Below are 18,975 nucleotides of genomic sequence, written 5' to 3'. Positions count from 1 at the left end.
GAACGTGAGGACGTCAGATCTTTGCGTGTCCTCAGAAAAGTGGAGGCGATTGATCACAAGTATCAAGATATCAGATGGGCCGAGCCATTGTTGTTGTGAGGGGTTTGGGGCTTTAATCCCAAATTGCAGGAGTATTTTCTTAATGCTAAGCCTGCAAATCCAGGGATCAGGCAGCCTAAAGAGGTGTGTGTGTGTGTGTGTGTGTGTGTGTGTGTGTGTGTGTGTGTGTGTGTGTGTGTGTGTGTGTGCTGGGGGTTAAGTTTGGAGAGGCTTCTTGTCCGTGTTGTCTGCGCGTATGAAAAGCATGATGCATAAAATCCCAGGTTGTCCCAAAGCGTTCAGGAGGCTCCGGCCAGGCGGGTCCACATGTCCCCACAAGACCTGCAGACTCCGAGCGGGGCGGAGAAACCTTCTGAGTCAGGCGGCAGCAGCGAGCTGAGCCGCAGACTGCAGGGAAAGTGCAGCTCAGCAGGTGAAGACGGGCCACAGGAAAACACGCGGACCGGCAGAGCCTGAACGCACCTCCGCGGTCTGACGTGACTCCGAGTCGCTCCCAGCGGGACCAGCTTTCACTCAGCTTGGACTCTCAGGTAAGACGAACTTCCTTCCTGTTTATTAGTAGTGGCTGAGCTGATCTGCGTGTAACGTGTCAGGTCTGGCACGTGCAGGTGTTCACCGTGTGTGTGTCAAGGTGTGTTGTGTGATCAGCTGAGGCTGCCGGAAGCTAACTGCATGACAACAGGTCCGAGGCTCAGGTGGGACACCAAACCTCCAGACTGTCACTCATGGAAACAGTAAAAGCAAAGTGTGTGTGTGTGTGTGTGTGTGTGTGTGTGTGGAGGCACTGCTCCTCTGTGACGCACACAAACCTGAACGGGATTACGTAAGCTCCTCCTGCACACCGCAAACACACGAGCTGAGCTCCTCTCAGGGTCCACGGAAATCTAAATAAACATAAACACGTTTTGTCGCAGTATAAAAACACTTTAGAAGTTTTTTGTTGTTGTTTCTCTTTGTGTTCACCTCTAAAGAGAAGTTCACAACATGAGACCCACACAGTCAAGGCTTCAGAGCTTCAGGTGTAATAAAACATGAGCTCCAATCAATCAATCAATCAATCAGCATAATCAGGAAATATTGCTAATTAACAACAACGTTAATACAGAAGTCAGCAGGTTATCAAATCCTCAGTTTCAGTTTGTTTGTTTATTTATACAGCACCTTATACAATCAAAACTGTCTCCAGGTGCTTTACACCAGCGATTCCCAACCGGGAGAAGCGTCCTGCTGATGGTCGGCCAGGTGGAGGAGGAGGAGGAGGAGGAGGAGGAGGAGGAGGAGGAGGAGGTAGAGTTAGTTAAAGTTAGTCCTAACAGACTCTGCAGACTCACCCTCCTCTGAGGTGTTTCGTTTGTCTTCAGGTGAACCAGTCAGTCACAGGAATCTGAGACTGAACACAAAGACCAGAAGGTTTCAGGCTAACTGAGTCTAACGTTAACCAGAGAAGCTCGGCTGATCCCACTGGACTCCTGCACACCGCAGAGGTCGCGTACCTGCAGGGAGCAGAACACCTGAGCTCCTCACCTGCAGCTCTGAGGACCGATTGGACAGTAGAGTCTCCTCAGTAAGGACGAGCTGACGGAGGCTGACGGAGCAAACACTTTGTGTGTGTGTTCAGGTGTTTCCAAACGTGTGTCGTGTAATGCAGCACGCGTGGCGGTGTCACGCGGTGTCACGGCGGTCTGAGGTGAAAACGTTTCCCCTGCACGCTCGGCGAACGAGGAGCTCGTGTTTGCTTTGTAGTTGGTTTGTTCACCCAGCAGACAACAGGACAGGAAGCGGGTCTGGTTTCCTCGCAGCTGGTCTGGAGTCAGTTTGTTTTTGTTTTTGGGCCAGTTTTTAAATTGACATTTAAAGGCACAGTTCACCCTAAAATGAGCTCAGAAATGAGCTGGACGAGGTGACTTGCTGACCGTGCAGATCTGTGGACGTGTGGACTCACACTGCATCGTAACGTCCTGTCGAAAGGGCAGGAAGTGAGAAGCGACCCGCTCGTCAGTCAGTGCTGAGTACAGTATGGACGGCAGAGGAGACAGGAGCTCGCAGCTGTCAATCACAGGCCCCGTGGCCCCGCCCCTCTCATCAAGAAGGCAAACAGTGAAGAAGAGGAGGAGGCGACGAGGAGGGAGAAATCAGACACCAGAGCCGCCAAACCAACTGACCCCATCCAGCACCCATCACCCCCTGAAGCACCGAGGTGTGTGTGTGTGTGTGTGTGTGTGTGTTGGGTGGTGGTGGTGGTGGTGGTGGGGTAACTTCCAATCCTTTTAGGATTATGCCCCCCCTCCCCCCCCCTCTCTCTGGCTCTGTTCTTCGCTCTTTCACTCGGCTGCCCCTCGGGCAATCACGTTAAAACCTGCATGGCCGGCGCTCATTCACATATCTCTAACAATGCGGAGCAGCGGTAACCATGTGAGCGCTGGCGAGCACGCAGGAATGCACAGATTCTGCTCCCGTCACCCTCCCGCCGCTGCAGAAAGGGAAAATATCGAAGGCGATAAAGCATTTCCCACATGTCTCGGAGCAAACTGGCAGCGTTCTTAACGGACGGAAAGCAAAGCAGGCCTTTGTGGGAACAGAAAGTCACATGTAAGAGCTGACACGAGTTCAGAGCACACGTGATCGCCGAGCGCCTCCGTTTTCCTGTGGAAACGCGTCACATTTCAAGTTTCCTGTGTGGAAGCTGAATTTTTAACTTTCCTACGTGAGCCCAGCGAACAACAGCACGTTTGGCGTGAAGACAGGAAGTGAGAGGTTTTGTTGTTAGGTCACATCAGCACAGGTACAGGGTCTGTCGTCTGATTGAGAAGACTTCTCACTTTCTCTCACTCGACCACTTCCTGTCCAGAAGTGTGGCTGCAGCCGAAGCGTCACCTGTCGACATCACTTCCTGGGAATGTGTTTGTGTTTGGCGAGTGGATCTCGGTGTGCCGGGCTGTGGCGGTACGCAGACGGTTCGGTACGTCCCGCGGGTGTGGGGTCACGGTTCGATACAGCAGTCCCCAGTGCTTGTTTTGAACGGACAGAAGTATTTGGTCACCATCAGCTACGGAACTGAAAAGCTTCTTGTCAAGTACAAAATTAAACTTTTGAATTAGGAGAGTCTCTCTCTGCCTGATGATGTCGTCTGAAGTGCATGTTTCTCGTGTTTCCCCTCCCGTACCGTACAGCCGCCTCACAGCGCCGACACACCGTCATCGTCCCGTCTGCAGCTCGCTGTCGTTTGCTGTCGTACTTCACAGGAAACCTGAAACTTTCCTGCACTGTAGATGTGAAACCAGCAGGCGGGTCATCGAGCTCTCGTGTGCTGTCTGAACTTGCCATTCTTGTTTTGGATTGGAGTGTGTGTACTGTGTGTAGCAGATCGTCTCTTCTTCTGCTCTTCCTGTTCTGACACTAATTATCACCTGCGCCCCCTGCTGGCCGCCCGTGACCGACTGCATTCGGCGTTGAATGAACCGAACCGTGACGCGTGTATTCTGACGGTTCAGGACGAGTACGTGTACCCTTAGACCTCCTACAGGTTCAAACCTTATGAGCGGGTCACACGAAGAGCTGCAGGTGTGTTTGACCGAGGGCGGGGCTGAGCCACACACACACACACACACACGCACACACGCACACACACACACACACACAAACACACACACAATGGGATGATGCGTTCCCTTCAGCTGCACTTTAACACATTTTGGTGAAGCCTGACTATGAAACCTCCTGGTGACGGGTGTTTGGTTTCAGAGGACGTGACCTCCAGCCTCCCGGGTGGAGTTTGGGTGTGGGACCCAGCAGTTGACCTCCACCCGTCTCAGGACTTTGTCACCTGTCAGTACCTGCGCGGTTGCCGTGATCGTCTGATGTGGGTGCGGTTACGTCGGTGGTACATTAAAGCTGAATTCCACAAACTGTTGACGAGAATAAAATCGGGGGACGGTCGAGTCGCGTGTTGGGAGTCCGTCAAACAGAACGATGGTTCTGATTGACTGCGTTTCTCGTACATTAAGAACATTTAAACAGAGCTGCTGATGGTGATGGCGCGGTGATGGACGTCACTCTGGGTGAGTCTGGGCTAAATGTCAAACAGCTCCTGATCCGGTTCTGAGCCACGCGGGGGGCAGAGGGCAGGAAGGAGCGCCCCCTCCCTGCCCCTCGCCGTGCAGGAGGGGGGAGTGCCGTCCTCTCTTATCTCCAGGTCCAGTCAGCTGGAGGCGCTCAGAGAGTTTGCTCCATCATCAGAGCTGGCCATTTGATAGGATTCTGGCACTGCGGCTAATCAATCCGCTGCACAGAGCCGCCAGAAGACCTGTAACAAAGCTCAGAGCCTCACAAACGGCCCAGTCCTGGGGATAAGCCCCTGCACAGGATTACATATTGATTTTCAACGTCTAAAAAAGCTTATCATATAAAACCGCCACCGACTACAAAAGTAGCACAGTCTATGCATGAATCTGTCTTTAAGAGAGCAGAATCAACTTTCAAATAGCGAGACCTCGAGCATGAACCAAAACACAAATAAACGGTGCAGAAATCAATGGCAGGCCTGAGGTGTGCTGCCACACGGTTAACGGGGGAATCACAGGCCGCCCTCGCGTCTCTGTGCTGGGCGGGCGGAGGTTTGCTTCTTCATATTGTTTTGATTATTCTTAAAATCTTTTGACGTAGCTTCCAGTTGTTTAGGCGTGAGGGTTTGATGTGTTACATGTGGTTAAAAGCGTCCGTCTGCGTGAGCTAAAAGGTGACGCGAGCTCCCAGGTGGCAGGCGACGCCCACAGACCGGCTGCTACACCGAAGCTTTTCGGGTTCACATCTTTTCTCGGTGCCTTGACGCCAGACGAGCAGTACGGAACGATTTTGTGTTTGTGTTTTTTGTTTTCTTTTTTAACATTCAGGTCTGGTGTGTCTTCAGTTTCGCAGAACACTGCAACACTGTTCTGCTGTGAAGCTCCACAGATGTTCTGTAGACTCAGACCCTTGAATGTCCATCCACGTTTCTGAGTGAAATGTTCCTTTAGAGGAAAGACAACCGCTGTTATCTCGCTAGATAACAGAGCCGGGCCTGTCACATGACTGTCGAAGGGCACAAGCCGGTCGCCGCGGGAATCAGACTGCTGACTTTTCAGATCCGGGACGGGGTCCTCAACCAGGCGTCCACGTTGCCTGTTCTGACGGACTGAGCCGATAAAACGTCGGCCCGCGGCTCCTTCAGACGGTCCCACCGCTGTCACACTTCAGCCAGGCGGGACACCTTTATCAGGACAAGTTTGAGGACATGTTTGACCCCCACCCAAACTCACATGTTTACACACACACGCAGTCACCCTAAAAACAAACAGGAGGGAAACAAAACCTGCGTGTCCTTGATACAAGAGGCAGCGGCAAACGCGGCCGCTTCCCCTCCGTCAATAATCCACACTTAATAATCAGGAGATTAGCTGATATCAGGTGTGCAGATGACTGGCGGCTGAAAACAACTCAGGATGATGGGAGGAGGGGGGGACAGCAGAGAGTCCCCTAAGCAAAGCGCAGCCCCCACCTCCTCCCTCCAAACATAAAACTAATTAGAATTGATTTATTATGGATCAGGCACCTTATCAGGTGCGAGAGAGAATCACCACGGCGAGCCAAAGGGCTGCGGCAGGTCGCTGCTGAATGGTAAAATCAATCAGAGCGGACTGCGCTGCATCCCAAAGAGAAAAGCCCAGCGTCTTCAGCGCTTTAACGTGGAACAATTCACATGTTTAGACGTCAAGTTCATTCAGCAAATCTTCCTTTAAAGCCCAGCAGCTCAGAAGAGAGCACTGCGGCAAGTGAAATCTGCTCTGGCAGCGTGCCGTATTTTAATAAACAGAGGAAACTTTGCCTCAGCCCTGCTCTCAGGAGGCCCACAGCCTCCTCTTCCTCCTCTGCTTCTTCTTCTTCTTCTTCTTTTCTTTCTTCAGCCTCTTGTTTGTCGGCGGCTGGCGTCAGTTCAGCAGCTCGTCAAACCCTCTCCAGCTCCGGCTCCTTTTCTCTCCCTGGGCAACTTCGAAAACTTCATCAATATGTTAATGACTTAATCTTTAAACACTTAAAGAAACCATTAATAAACATTGATTTGAACACTTGCCACCAGTGACTCACATTAATCCAGTGCAAATAGCTGATACGCAAACTGCAACGGAGGGCAATTTGTGGAGGATTACCAATAGAAAATGGACATGAGAGACATTGATCACGCTTTGAGTGGCGGCGCCGAAACGAGGCGGATTCACGCAGTCAGAAGATGAGTCACCCTTTCTTCTCTTGTTGAGGTCAACAAGCTATTTAAAAGGAAAATGCTCACTGAAACAGACATCATATTATTCACCGAAGCCACCCACAGTCGACCGCTGGCGCTCGGCTCACTGACACGCTAATTTATGCCTGTGGTCTGCACATCTGCCACGCCAAGGTGCAACACATGTGAAATGATAAAACTAAATGCCTTGTTAGTACCCATAAACACAATCACTGTGTTTCAGCTGCTTGATCCTTAACCATGAGCCCCCTGTGGCGGCGGCGTGCAGACGTCGCACAAAGGGACGAATGCAGTTTGGTGTTTCTCAGACTCATCCAGCGCTGGAGAACGGGATCGCGTGAACACATCTGCAGCAAACATTTAGATGAAATGTGTTCCACTCTGTGATCCTGAGCGTCAGCTGCCATCGACTCCCTCAACACGCTGCTGCACGGCTTTGCCTCGTGCTGCTGCTTCCGCCCGCAAATTAAAACACGTTTTTTTCTTCGCGTGTTGCACTGCAGAAAGATGACTAATAAATCCCAGGCCGCAACAGCTTGTCGTACATGACGTCCATTTTAATGGCAGCTGGGACTTTTCTTTGACTTTGTGGCACCAAAAGCTAACATTTTGGACGACATGTCGGGGACATTTTCCAGCCATGTCAGGAGAGACAAAACCAGACATTTTAAGGCATCAGAGCCCGGTTACAGGTAGAGTGGGTCACCTGAAATCAGTCTAACTACTGGGACCCACTCTCTGACAGGCACTGAGACCACCGAATCAGATTCTGGAAAACAGTTGCTTCAGTGGGTGGAGCTGAGACAGGATGAACAAGCAGCAACCATCAGGCTCGGACAGGAGAGGCTGAGGGAGCTAAATGTGCTTTCTGGCCGTTGTGGGACAGAGATGTGGAGTGTCAGGACTGTTTTCCAGACTGTTTGTGCATCAAATTGGTGTGGATAAAACTGTATTTAGCTTTCATACTTGCTTCACAGCATTGTGTGCACAGATGGAAAAGGTGAAACTCCGGGATCAACCGCACGCCGAGAAAGCAGAAGTTGAACAAAAAACAGGAGCAACAAATGAAAACGTCCACAGTAGCTTTTCCCTGTACATACAGTTATATAGTTATGTGCTCACCTTAAAAATCCATGACGGCCAGACTCCTCTGCTGACTGCTAGTTTGACCCAAGGCACATTTGTGCCAGTAGTCACTAACTAAAATTCAGTTTAAATTACTGTAAAAATGTTTTTCTGAGCTAATGTTTGCACATAAGTCATGTTTTTCTAATTTTCAGGATGAATCGCGTTTTATGACATTTGCAAGGGGACACCAGGGCTCGGTGGAGAAAGTAAAAGAATTGCAGGGGAAAGACAAAGACTGGAGTTTTTTCATGGAACAAAACAGAAACGGGCAAGCGGCCAAGAGATTTAGGCCGCTCGTCTCTGAGGCCGGTCAACTCGGCCCCTTGAACCAGAACCCAGAGGAAAAAACCCAAGAGCCATTGCAGAAGACAAGACGCCGGTTTTCTGCAGGAGCTGTGGATTTGTTCCCCAAAGGTCTTCGTGCTTGTCGGAGTGAACGAAGCCTCCATAACCAAATAAGATTAAGATCACAATCTGAGCCAGTGCCACATTCAAAGATAAGGCTAATGAGAGTGGCCCGCTCTCCCAACAGTTACCCCTCATCATCCGCTGATTAAAAACAGGACATTTTCTATTACAGGAACAGGAGTGTATTTGTTTCTCTTCTTCTTTCATGCTCAGTTTTTCTTATCAAGATTACAGATATCAAATTATCTTGATTTATTGGACACCCTTTCATTTTAGCATCTGGTGTGTGTTCCTTTCCAGTGGTGTCAGATTTTTATAGCTTTTCATTAGCAAAAGTTCCATAAATGCAAGGATTTAGTGCAGTTATTATATTTATCCACATTTGGCTTGTCCTTCGAGGGTTTTCTTTCCCAGTTCAAATAAATATCTCGGGGATAACACTTTTCATACAAAGCTAAAATCTCCCAGAAGCCCGACTGACACGGGTTTAAAGCCCTCGTTGTGTTGTTATAGTACATTTTTTCCTGTTTGCTTTAGATAACAAATCTTTGGTTGACCCCGAGGGTTAGGGGAGCATTACAAATTGATCCCAGTTTTAATAAGTCTGTCTTAAGCCTGGGATCTTTACTCGAAAAGAAAGAAAGAAAGGGGGGAGGGAGACAAGAAAAGGATCGGAGAGGAAAAGAAATATATTAAACCCTGTGATCACAGGCAGCTTTTCTTGTTTGTTATCCCTCCGTTTTACCTTTAATCCAATACTTGCTAATCCAATTTGTCTTTCGGGCTCCCACCCTAACTTCTCCTCATCTTACGGCTTTCTCTCAAATATGCTTCAGTTTCAGTGACCGCTCCTCATTTCACACTCCTGCTGGAGCAAACTATGGATTTTGGGAAGTATATAAAAAAAAGTTTAAGGGGTTATTAAGAAAAAAAGAGGAAATTGCTGCATGTTGGCTGCTCATGATGCGAGAATAAAAAGTAAGAGGTTGTTCTGGACAAGTTGTAGCTTCAGCCTGAATATGCATGAAGAGCCATAATCAGATCTTGGGCAGTCACCCACTGAAGGGGAATATTGGGGAACACAAAGGGATTGATTTAATTACTTGGAGTGGCCCTGTGCTTTCGAGCCGCCTTGTTAGGAGGGAGTGAAAAGGCTGGCAGTATCCTTGTGCTATTTTTGTGAGGGGGGTTTGAAGGGGGTAAAGGAGAGAGTGGAGGGGGGTTTGGTTGCAGATGGTGGGGGTACGGAGGTAGGCTAGCTTCTTAAGTCACCAAAACTAATCCCGAGTATAAAGCTCTCCTGATTGAAAGGACCTGCATTGATTGCAAAAAAATGGACATAGTGCATTCTCTGTTTAACGTCAATCTGGCCAACATTCATCCTGTTCAATCACTTTCTCTGCGTGGTAAACTGTGGCGATCGTATAACACGCAATCGCTCCTTTATTTATAACATAAAAAGAGCTAATTTAATGCCGTTTCATTGATGCTTTTTGCGTGAGGATTGTGCTGAACCTGACAGAAATGTTTTCGATTGACACGGCGCCTTGAGAGTTCTTAAATGACTGAGAGAAAAATATTTATCTTAATAAGCCATCTAGTCTTATAAGTCTGTCTTGAAGGAAGAAATAAATTCTTCCTGTTACATAATTCCACATCTTCTCTCTCAGTGAGTGTCAGTATCTTCAAACAAGACTGTGTATGAAAGATTACTGCCAAGAAAATATTTGTATTGGAAGGTTTTTCAGATTCAATAAAAGACTGGCCACAATTAAGACATTTTTTTTGCAATACCATTTTAAAAAATTAATGCAGTAAACCCGAAGAAGAGTCACCTTCTCAGCAAAACGCTTACTGCACAGTTAACACAACAAGGTAAATTAATTACAGACATATTTTCTTTATTCGAGGACCATTATCAGCAAGTTTCATCTTTCTGCTGCTCCCCTCAGCGGCGTTTGTCTTTGTCCGAGCGCAATGAAAGAATCAAGGGTCTTTAGAGGAAAACAAAGCACTCGAGATATTTTGAAGGGGGCGTAGATGTGAGACTCCAAAGCAGAGCTCACCTGATAGATCCCTGAGAGGTGTTTTCATCAAAAGGGCCCCTTTCTACCACACGGACTCAGACAATAAGCCCAGCAGAGTGGATTCTAGTGCCTTGTGCTCAACAGGCACCGGTGACAACGAAGCCCTTAATCATCTCATGACAAAAGCCAAAAGGCATCATCCTATTAAGCAGTGTGCTTCGCCGCTAATATGAGCTACTGCCCAGGAACCTTTCTTAGGGCGCCGTGCTATTAAAGTGCCTCTGAACCAGCCAGCGGGAACCCAGGCCCATTCACCTTTCATCTGGGAGCCCGTTGTTTGGCAGCTATAGTGGAGGCCGGCTCAAGATGTTAGTGATCTCATTACGGCGGTTGTGAGAAACGGCCTCCAAATTTGAGCATCTCCCTTCTCTTTCTCATCCCTCCTTTTCAATCTCCCCAACTCTCGATTCTTCCTGCGTCAAAGGCTTCGCCCTTGCGTGGCCATAAATTGATTATTACTTCAGGTTCGCAAATATGCCATTTTCCTGAAAAGTTTACTCATCCACACCCCCTGTAGCAGTCTCTTTCTTATCTTTTCTTTGCGGGGAGGTACAATGAATGGGCGGCCAGGTTGAAAAGCGAAGAGGCCCCCGGCATCACAAAAAAACGTTCAGATTTCTCATTTAGTTGTCTTTATGCTGCGAGCACCATGTGGTCCTTGAAGGTGTTGAAAACATGGGAAGCACCGGAGGGATCAGAGCAATCTCATTAGCATTCGCTCAGAATTGGAGTGGCCTGGCTGTATGGTGAGGCCGAGTCCTCTGTCGGGCCCGAGATGGCCGCTTCTGCCGCCGCGCCCTCCGCCTCTTTGTGCCTTTGTCTTCTTTCAAGATTTTTTTGTCATGTTGGGCTGCTTTTCTAGGCAGGACACAGCCAAGAGGATCATGGGAAAAGATAATATCATGGCTGTCCCATACTTTGACAAGTTCAGAACAGAATAAAAGTGAATTTAAAAGATGAAATTAGACGATGTCATGTTATTTGTTTGTCCTGAAGCAAAGCCTATTTCAACAGTTCTCCCTAAACAAGAACCGCTATGCTACATGATAAAAGTGGTGACGTCAAATTAGGGTTTAAGTTCCAAATTCAGGCAGTTGAACCAGATTTTTGTATATGTGTGTGTGTATGCTGTGTAATTATGACATTTTACACAAAATTTTAGGTTTTTACTGCCAGTTTAATAGCAAGAACGATGAACTTTTAAAGCATTTAAAAGCTAGTCAAGGCCTCTTTTGTCATTTTCTGACCTAACTAGCTCATCTAGATGTATGCTGTAGGCTTGATGGGCAGTAGACCTACACACTAAGAAGAGTTAGGACAACAGATTATTCTTTACTGAGTTAAGCTTATGTACTATTTTGTATGGTTTACCTTTACCTTGGGACAATTACTCTTGGCTTTCAGCTAAGCTAGCTAGCTAAACTCAGGTAACAAAATCTTCTTTCATCCAGAGGCATAAATCCTGTTCTCTGTTCCTGCATTTTATGTAACCAACATTTCAATTTCTCCACCCACCTATGACAAACTGTAGTTTGGCTACACAAAATTAAAGCTAACCTTGCTAACATTAACTTGAAGTCAGCAGACATCTTGTTTGCAGTCAATCGCAGCGTGCTCAGCTTCTCGACAGACAGTAGCCAACTGTCGGTGTCTCATTAGCTTTAGTTCTATTTGACTTTTATTTGGTGACAGTTGTTTAACTCAAGCACAAAATATTTCCCTCACATTAGCTCTTTGTCCAAGACATGTTTGACTACACAGCTACTTGTTTACTTGGAGGTTGCATTTTGTTGTACACTACATACAATATTGTATTGAATAAAATCTTTGTGCCTGTTGAAAATTGTGCCTTGGAAGGACATGCTAATGTGTTTGTATTTTTGTTCTTTGATTCCCCCAGGGGAGGTTGCCTGAGCGCCGTAGGCCTGTTTTCAGCTCCATCCAGCCTCACACTGACGTGGTTACCCACAGTGTCACCTTGGACCTGCCCAGAACAACCACAGCCTTCAAGGTCACCTCCACGTTAGCTGCTAACCAAACACTCCCATTACTCTCCCTCATCTGCCAGTCGGCAAGATTTTCAAGACATTTTCAGGCATTCGCAGCAATGATGATTTGTTAAATTAATAGCCAACAATGGGAAAGTGACCGAACTTGTTCTTGTTTATTGAAGGATATGGGGCGAACATTAGCTAGCTGGTGTGATGTGATGGATGTAGGTGGAAGGGTTTAAATCTGCTAAATCCCAGCAGTTGGTCCCTCTATCATGGACAATGACCTTAAATAATGTCAACAGCTCATTTCCACCAGAGCTGGGGTTATGTCTTATGTGTGTGTGTTCGGGATTGGGGGGGATCACCAGCAGCTTATATACTCTAAAGCAGGTTGATGTGACTGACATGAAGCCATCTCTGCTCCACTCACCAGTTTACGTCAGACAAAGCAGCGGCTCGATGTTTGAGCTGAGAAGATCTGCTGAGTTTGTGATTTTCTCTGTTAATCTGACCTGAGGGTAATGCTCTGACATACTGTGCTAAACTTTATTTCATTTGCCCCTGTGCCTGTGCAGGTTCTTAAAACAATTAGCGAGTTTGATTAATATCACAGGAAAGAGTGCCACGTTATTCAATTGATATAATCCGTAGGATTTGTCTACATTTTTATTTTGTGACTCTCAGCACGATTGTATTTCCTGTTTGCATCATGTCTCATGAAACACTATTTTTATAAGTGCTTACGATGAACACAAATTTTCCAAACCTCCCTGGCAACTGTGCGATTATGATGTTTGTAATTGATCATAACACTGGCCACAGTAATGACAATGATATCCAAAAGCTGACGATCCTCCTCCAGTGTGAGGTTTGGTAGCTTTTCCCTGTCTGATATTGCAGTAAACTGAATACCTTTAACTCTGAGAAATGTGATATTTTTTGTCTGGGCCAAATTTCACTGAAGCCCATTTGTGCTGGTTTCACCCTGTAAATGATGCCTTTGCTGCCAAGCCTTGTATCGAGTCACATCTCTGCTGTGTTTGTTTACATGTCGGAGCGTTAAAGTCAATCAGCAGACTCAATGAGTGGGTTTTTTTTCTTTGCTAAAAACGCTTCATTTTGGCTTCTGTTCCTCAGATTAAAGTCAGGCATCAGAGCGAGCTGAGGACAGGAGTGTGAGCAAATCCAAAACACTTCAAAATTTGTCATTAGTGTGGCGCTACATTCTTTCATTACCAAGTTTATCGGAGCAACCAGCCATAAGGCGAAGGTTCATGCACCCTTGAGCACAAAGACTCAAGTTGTTCTACATTTACAGAATCATTTAACTTCTTTAATTATTCTTTAAATTACAATTGCAAATAAAGGCGCTGCCCGCGGTGGTTATGCATGGCCTGCGAAAAGAGCAACATTTTTAATGATTACTTTTCACATCGTACCAAACTAATCTCCCATGGACAAGAAATGAATGAAAAAGGGAAGATTTTCTCTGCCATTCTGCTTTAATGGAGGGAGCATCAGTCATCAGGCACAGCGACTGTTCTGGACCAGATGTTGCAGAACTAACCGACAATTGGGCTGAAAATAGAAAAGGAGCAGGGGCGGGGAGGTTGGAATAAATTAATTGCTAATTTCTCAGTCTTTGATGGAATTAGGCTCACTTCTTTCCCCCTATGTGCTGTGTGAATGTCCATGCGTTAAACGTTTTTTCTTCTCTCGCCTCCCCCCCAAGCCTCCCCTCTTAGCTTTGCTGACGGTTAAGGGCCACCCAGAGGAGAGTGAGTGATGCAAAACCGAGGAGTAATCCCTCTGTTTATCTCGGCTCCGAGGCTCGGCCCCAACCTCTGCCTCTATTATCCCAAGGATTTAAGGCAAACTTTCATTTATTGGCCGGCCTCCGTTCTCTATCCCGGCTACTGAGCTCAGGATACCCCCTCCCCGAGCCTCTGTCCCAGTGTGAGCGGATTTGCATAGAGCAACAATGCATGTTGCCGGGGCAGTGGCCAGTCAGCGGTGGGACAGGCCCGCTCAGAAGCGCCGTTTGCTCAGGCAGCACATGGCTATAGAAGAATGTGGCCTTCAGGGGGGAAGGAGCAGCACCTGCGTGGCGTAGCGGCCAGGCCTCGCCACGCCGCCGAAAACAGCAGATGCACCGCAATCTGGACGCTGACTCCTTTTATTTCCCCTCGTTCACACAAATGAGCAAACGCGGCAGGAGACGCTCAGCCAAAAATTCACAAAATCAGAGAAGCGTCTGAGATCAGGACTCACCTGCTGAACCGGTTTACCTGCTGGTTTTCAGGCCTGAAAACAACAAAAAGGACCCCCTCCGAAACTGTTGTGATGTCTGCTCAGTAATGACCAGGATGTTAAGGACAAGCCCCACAGGTTTACTTCTGTTCTGGTGGAAACACAGAATGACGTGTGACTACACATGACAAAATCAAAATGTTTGATTTTGCACAATTATTATTAATTGGTAGAGAATGTTGAGTTTTTGTGTTTAGCGAGTGCTTTAAGTGCTGTGAAGGAAATTATGAAATTCACAGTTTTTTATGGTTTTTCACCTTTTTCCTGATCTTTTATTAACCAAACAATTAATAATATGAATGAATAATACTAGACAGCACAGCATCACATGTTGTGCATTAGTTAACGTTTTTCTCCAATGAATCGTTCTGAAGATGTTCTGAAGACACTTGAAACCAGCATCTGCTGTGGTCCAAGTGATGTTTAGTGAAAACTGCAGGAACAAGAAAAACACGTGGTCAGTCATAATTTTTTTAACTTTCATTTGAATGTAGTAATTTAACAAACCCACTGTGCCAACTGTCCTTATTCAAACGTGGATCCATCCTCTGTTGAAAATAGTCCGCAACACCCCCACCGCTGAGGGTTCTGATTCGTCGTCAGTGACTGATCTAAATTAAAACAGAGAATATTTCAGACGGGAGTGCGTCTCGTTTCTCCACATGTTGACGGCTTGTTTGTGTATGAGCGAACATGTGGAGCTGATGACCGGAGGGCCGTCGACTCGGGGCCCGGGGTGACTGTTGACTGAGCAGCAGGGGGGCCACAGTGTGAAGCAGGAGCCTGCAGGGAGCTGAGAGCCCCTTCAGCTTCAGGTAAATAAGACCACCCAACCCCCCGTGTCCACAACAACAGGCCTTATCTCCGCCCGCCGCAGACGCCGCTTCCCTGCGCTCCGCACGCCGTCAGATGGGAAATTAAACCGGGAGAGGAGGGCCAGATAAAGAGGGTCTGGAGGGTCTCCTCCTGAGAGCAACCTTCTTCTCCTTCACGATGACCCCGACAGTAACAAAGTAAACATCTGTAGTCAGTGATGTGTGGTTATTCACATATTTTTTGTCCAAGCGAAGAAGAAGCAACAGAAGCTGTTGCTCGACTGCTGTGGGTCGATACAGTCGACGTCAAACTAAAAACGTGTAAAACCAGGATGTCATATGAGGAGCTGTAGGCTAAATCACAGGGTTTTACATGTGTTTGTTCTTCTTGGTGGTGGGGATCTCGTCCCCCTCAGCGCTGGTTACGGCCCTGCACTGAACTAAAGAACAAAAAGAAGTCAATTTGACAGACAGATTATAAAAAGTGAATCATTTTATTTATTTCAGCAGGGTGACCCACTGAAGTCTGACCTGCGACGGCACACGAAACACGAGAAAGCGTTCATGTTAAAGCACAGTTAGACTTTACTGTAGCTTCAACACATCAGCTCTTTGGTCTTCAGCAAACTGAATGAACTGAAGTGAATGTGGTGACTTCTGGCTGATGTGAAACCGCTTCACTGAATTTTAACGATGACTTGTTGAGCTCCAAGAAATTTTCCCAAAAAGAGCTTTTTAAAAGCCTGGACCCATGGTGACCGGCCTCCTCCTGTGAGGGGGGCAGCTCGAGGAGGAGCAGAGCCCTGTTTGAGGAGGCGGTGCTGGCTGATAGCGGCGGAGGTCCTCCTAATATCTGTTGACAGTCAGCTCCTCTCTGCATAATTGGCTCCTCCTCCCCCATTAGCGCCGGCTCTGTTTGGCTCCCCAGGGCTTGTGTTAGAACAAATTTGAGGAGTGTCATATTGCACGCATTTCAACAGGGCCAACAGGGTTAGACTCACATTAGCGTAATGAATCAATCTGCTCGGCTAATGGCTGAAGCGACTCCATTAGGAGACGCGGGATTCCAGCAGGGAGGAGATATCTGAGCTCCTGATCGCACAAACCCAACGATGTTTCGTCTAATGTCAGCTGCTTCGTTCAGGTGAAGAACTACAGGCTAAATGAAAAGAAACTGACTCGGAATTTCACAATAAAAGCCGCAAAAAAAGTGAGAAAGCAACCAAATTCACGTCAGTTTATTTTATTTCCGGAGAGCCGAGCATATCAGAGGTCACTTCCTGCAATGTGGTTTTCCACGTGTGGGAAAAAAGCCAATCATGTTCAAATGTAATTCACGTGTCAAAATGTTCATTTGTTGTGTGAAAACTCTCACTGTTGTGTTGGAAAAAGTAAATCACCTTTTTAAATTTACTTTGTGTGTGAAAACATTCAGTTGCAAACTGGATTTCCATGCGTGGACACGGGATTTGTTGGGATTTGTGGGATTTGTTTCAGCAGGAAATGTGTGTGCTTACAGATGTGCTCATTTTCACCTGACGTGAAAACAAAATCAGTCAACTCTGACAAATAACAGCAAAGAAAACCAATAAAAACGTGTAAGATAACCGACAACATCTAACATTTCACTGTAGGTTTAAGTGAAAGAGCGAATCTTTTTCCTGTTTTAATCCGGCCTGCAGGTCGTCGGCTGCATCACAATTGCCGCCATGTGGATGTTTTGCAGCTCAGTGGCATTAAAGACAAAAGGAAATAACAACTGCTCGAGCGAGAGGACGGCCGCTTTAGCACGTGAATGGAGGCAGGTTATTGGGAGAGATTCAGTCGGTGCTAATTACCTGATGTGAGCATCTGAATGGAGGCCGAAACAGGCTGCCGACGAGCCGCCGAAGACCACCTGCTGATCGGCCAGGCTGAAAACACACGACCACACGACATCAGGAAGGCTAATACACGACTGTTGTTACTGGTCGCACCACACAAATGATTTGTTTATAATAGTTCAGTGTCAGTGAGGAGTGGATAACCGGGTCCTGGTGGGCTCCTTCAGTAGCCGATCAATCGCCACTTGATTGTTTTCCACTTCTGATCGGTGTTAATGGGTTCATCAATACCAGCTGACTGAGCTCATCAACAGCCTCCTTAACTTCACGTCGAGTGTTCCCACTGTGAAACCCTCAAGTCAAATGAAGTTCTGTGGGTTTCTACAAGCAGCAGTTTGATCTTTAAACACAACAAAAATATAAACATTCAATTCACAAGTTGCATTAAAGGAGTTAAGACCCCCGTTAGACATCAGTGTTGTTGAGCAGCAACCCAAACACCTGGCAGGTGTGACGTGCAGATTAAACAACGTGACAATAAAAGCTCTGCAATGTGCAGTTTGGTCACATGACACGACGCCACAGAGCGTCCATCATCTCCAAAAGCTGTCTTCAGTGTCTTTTCAGAGGACTTGGCGGGACGTCCAACAGGCCAAGGCAGACCAGGTGTAACCGCGCCGGCCCAGGACCTCCACATCCAGCTTCTTCATCGTCTGAGGGCAGCCAAAGATGGTTTCTGTCATTTAAGTTGGTGCTTATCACGCTGATGTTTCTTCAAGTGTCGTATTTTTCATCAGCTTGGATTTTATTAGTTATTTGAACCTGTAAATAAAACGTCATGATTGACAGCTGAGCGCTCCTCCTGATTGGCTCAGGCGGGTGTGTGGGCGGGAACTCGATACCACGGCTCCACCTCCTGACCACTACTGCACAGACTCTGGCTCCAAATGACATCACCAGAACGTGACGACAGCACTCGTATCAGGGATGTTTTGTTTCACTTGTGTGCCGTCGGAGGAAGTGGAGACGCGTCGGCCATCTTTATTTAAGCCAGCGGTCGTCGCCTGTCTGCTGTGGGGTTGTGGTGAGCATTTCACTGTTTGAGCACACACACATCATGTCCTCCATCATGTTGGAGGCTTCTGATGAGGATTACTGTGACGTGAGGCTCAGTTTGTTTGATGAACGAGATGTTCAAAAGCAGCTCGCACGGTGAAGCAGCCCTTTAAAAAGGAAACTATTACTGTTGTAAATTACATATCTACATGTGATGATGCTGAACGACCAACGTGTGAATTTAAACTTTCAGACGAGGAAAATAAAACAAAACAGAAAGCAGTTTTAGTAAAAAGAGGAAACGAAACAGGAAGCAGAATCTCCTCCGTCCATCACATCCAAATATCCAGATCCTTTTATTCCTGAACCCCCCCCCCCCAAAACAGCAACCAACAACACCACCTGCCCCCCGAATCTGCTAACTCCACCCCTCCACCCTGCCCCCACCCACCAAATCAAAACCAAAGCAATGCTTTTTTTATCTGCAGATTCTCAGACAATGCCTGGAGGATCCCGTAGCCTAATCTCCCCAATCCCCCGTCCCCCTTTATCCCACTGTTAAAGAATGTTTGAAAGGGCGACACCACAAACTCCCAAAAAAAAAAAAAAAAAAAGCAGCAGCAGAAGGGGGTGGGTGGAGGCGGTGGAGGAAACATCTGGGATATGTGGGGTAAGAGGGGGGTGGAGAGCACAAAGTGGAAAAAGGACTCGAGTTGGATTCTTTAAGAATAAAATTTTAAAGATTTACGGAAGGAAAAAAACAGCAATTTTTGTTTTAGAAGAATTTAGTTCACATTTTTCTGCTTTTCAGTTTCATTTCAGATTTAAACACTTAAACACCAAAACAATAAGTCGTATATAAACGTGTAATAACACGCCATAACAACCTGTTTAGTAATGCTGAGTATGCCTTCATTCGTTTTGATGTGTTATATTTTACTTTACGGAAGTAATTTTAATTTTGACTTGAAGTACAAAAGTATGAGCATCAAATAAACTTGAAGCACCAGAAGTAAA

General features: G+C 46.9%; 1 long non-coding RNA gene across 1 annotated transcript; it reads left to right on the top strand.

The window, feature by feature from the left end:
• The first annotated feature begins 235 nt into the window (after positions 1-235).
• Positions 236-13,036, top strand: LOC124051987. Its single transcript, XR_006841906.1, has 2 exons — positions 236-590; positions 11,861-13,036. It is a non-coding gene; the product is annotated as an uncharacterized LOC124051987 (long non-coding RNA).
• Positions 13,037-18,975: the final 5,939 nt, after the last annotated feature.

This window comes from Scatophagus argus, chromosome 2 (assembly GCF_020382885.2).
Source record: "Scatophagus argus isolate fScaArg1 chromosome 2, fScaArg1.pri, whole genome shotgun sequence".
In the NCBI taxonomy this organism is placed as follows: domain Eukaryota; kingdom Metazoa; phylum Chordata; class Actinopteri; family Scatophagidae; genus Scatophagus; species Scatophagus argus.
This window is presented reverse-complemented; position numbering and strand designations above follow the sequence as displayed.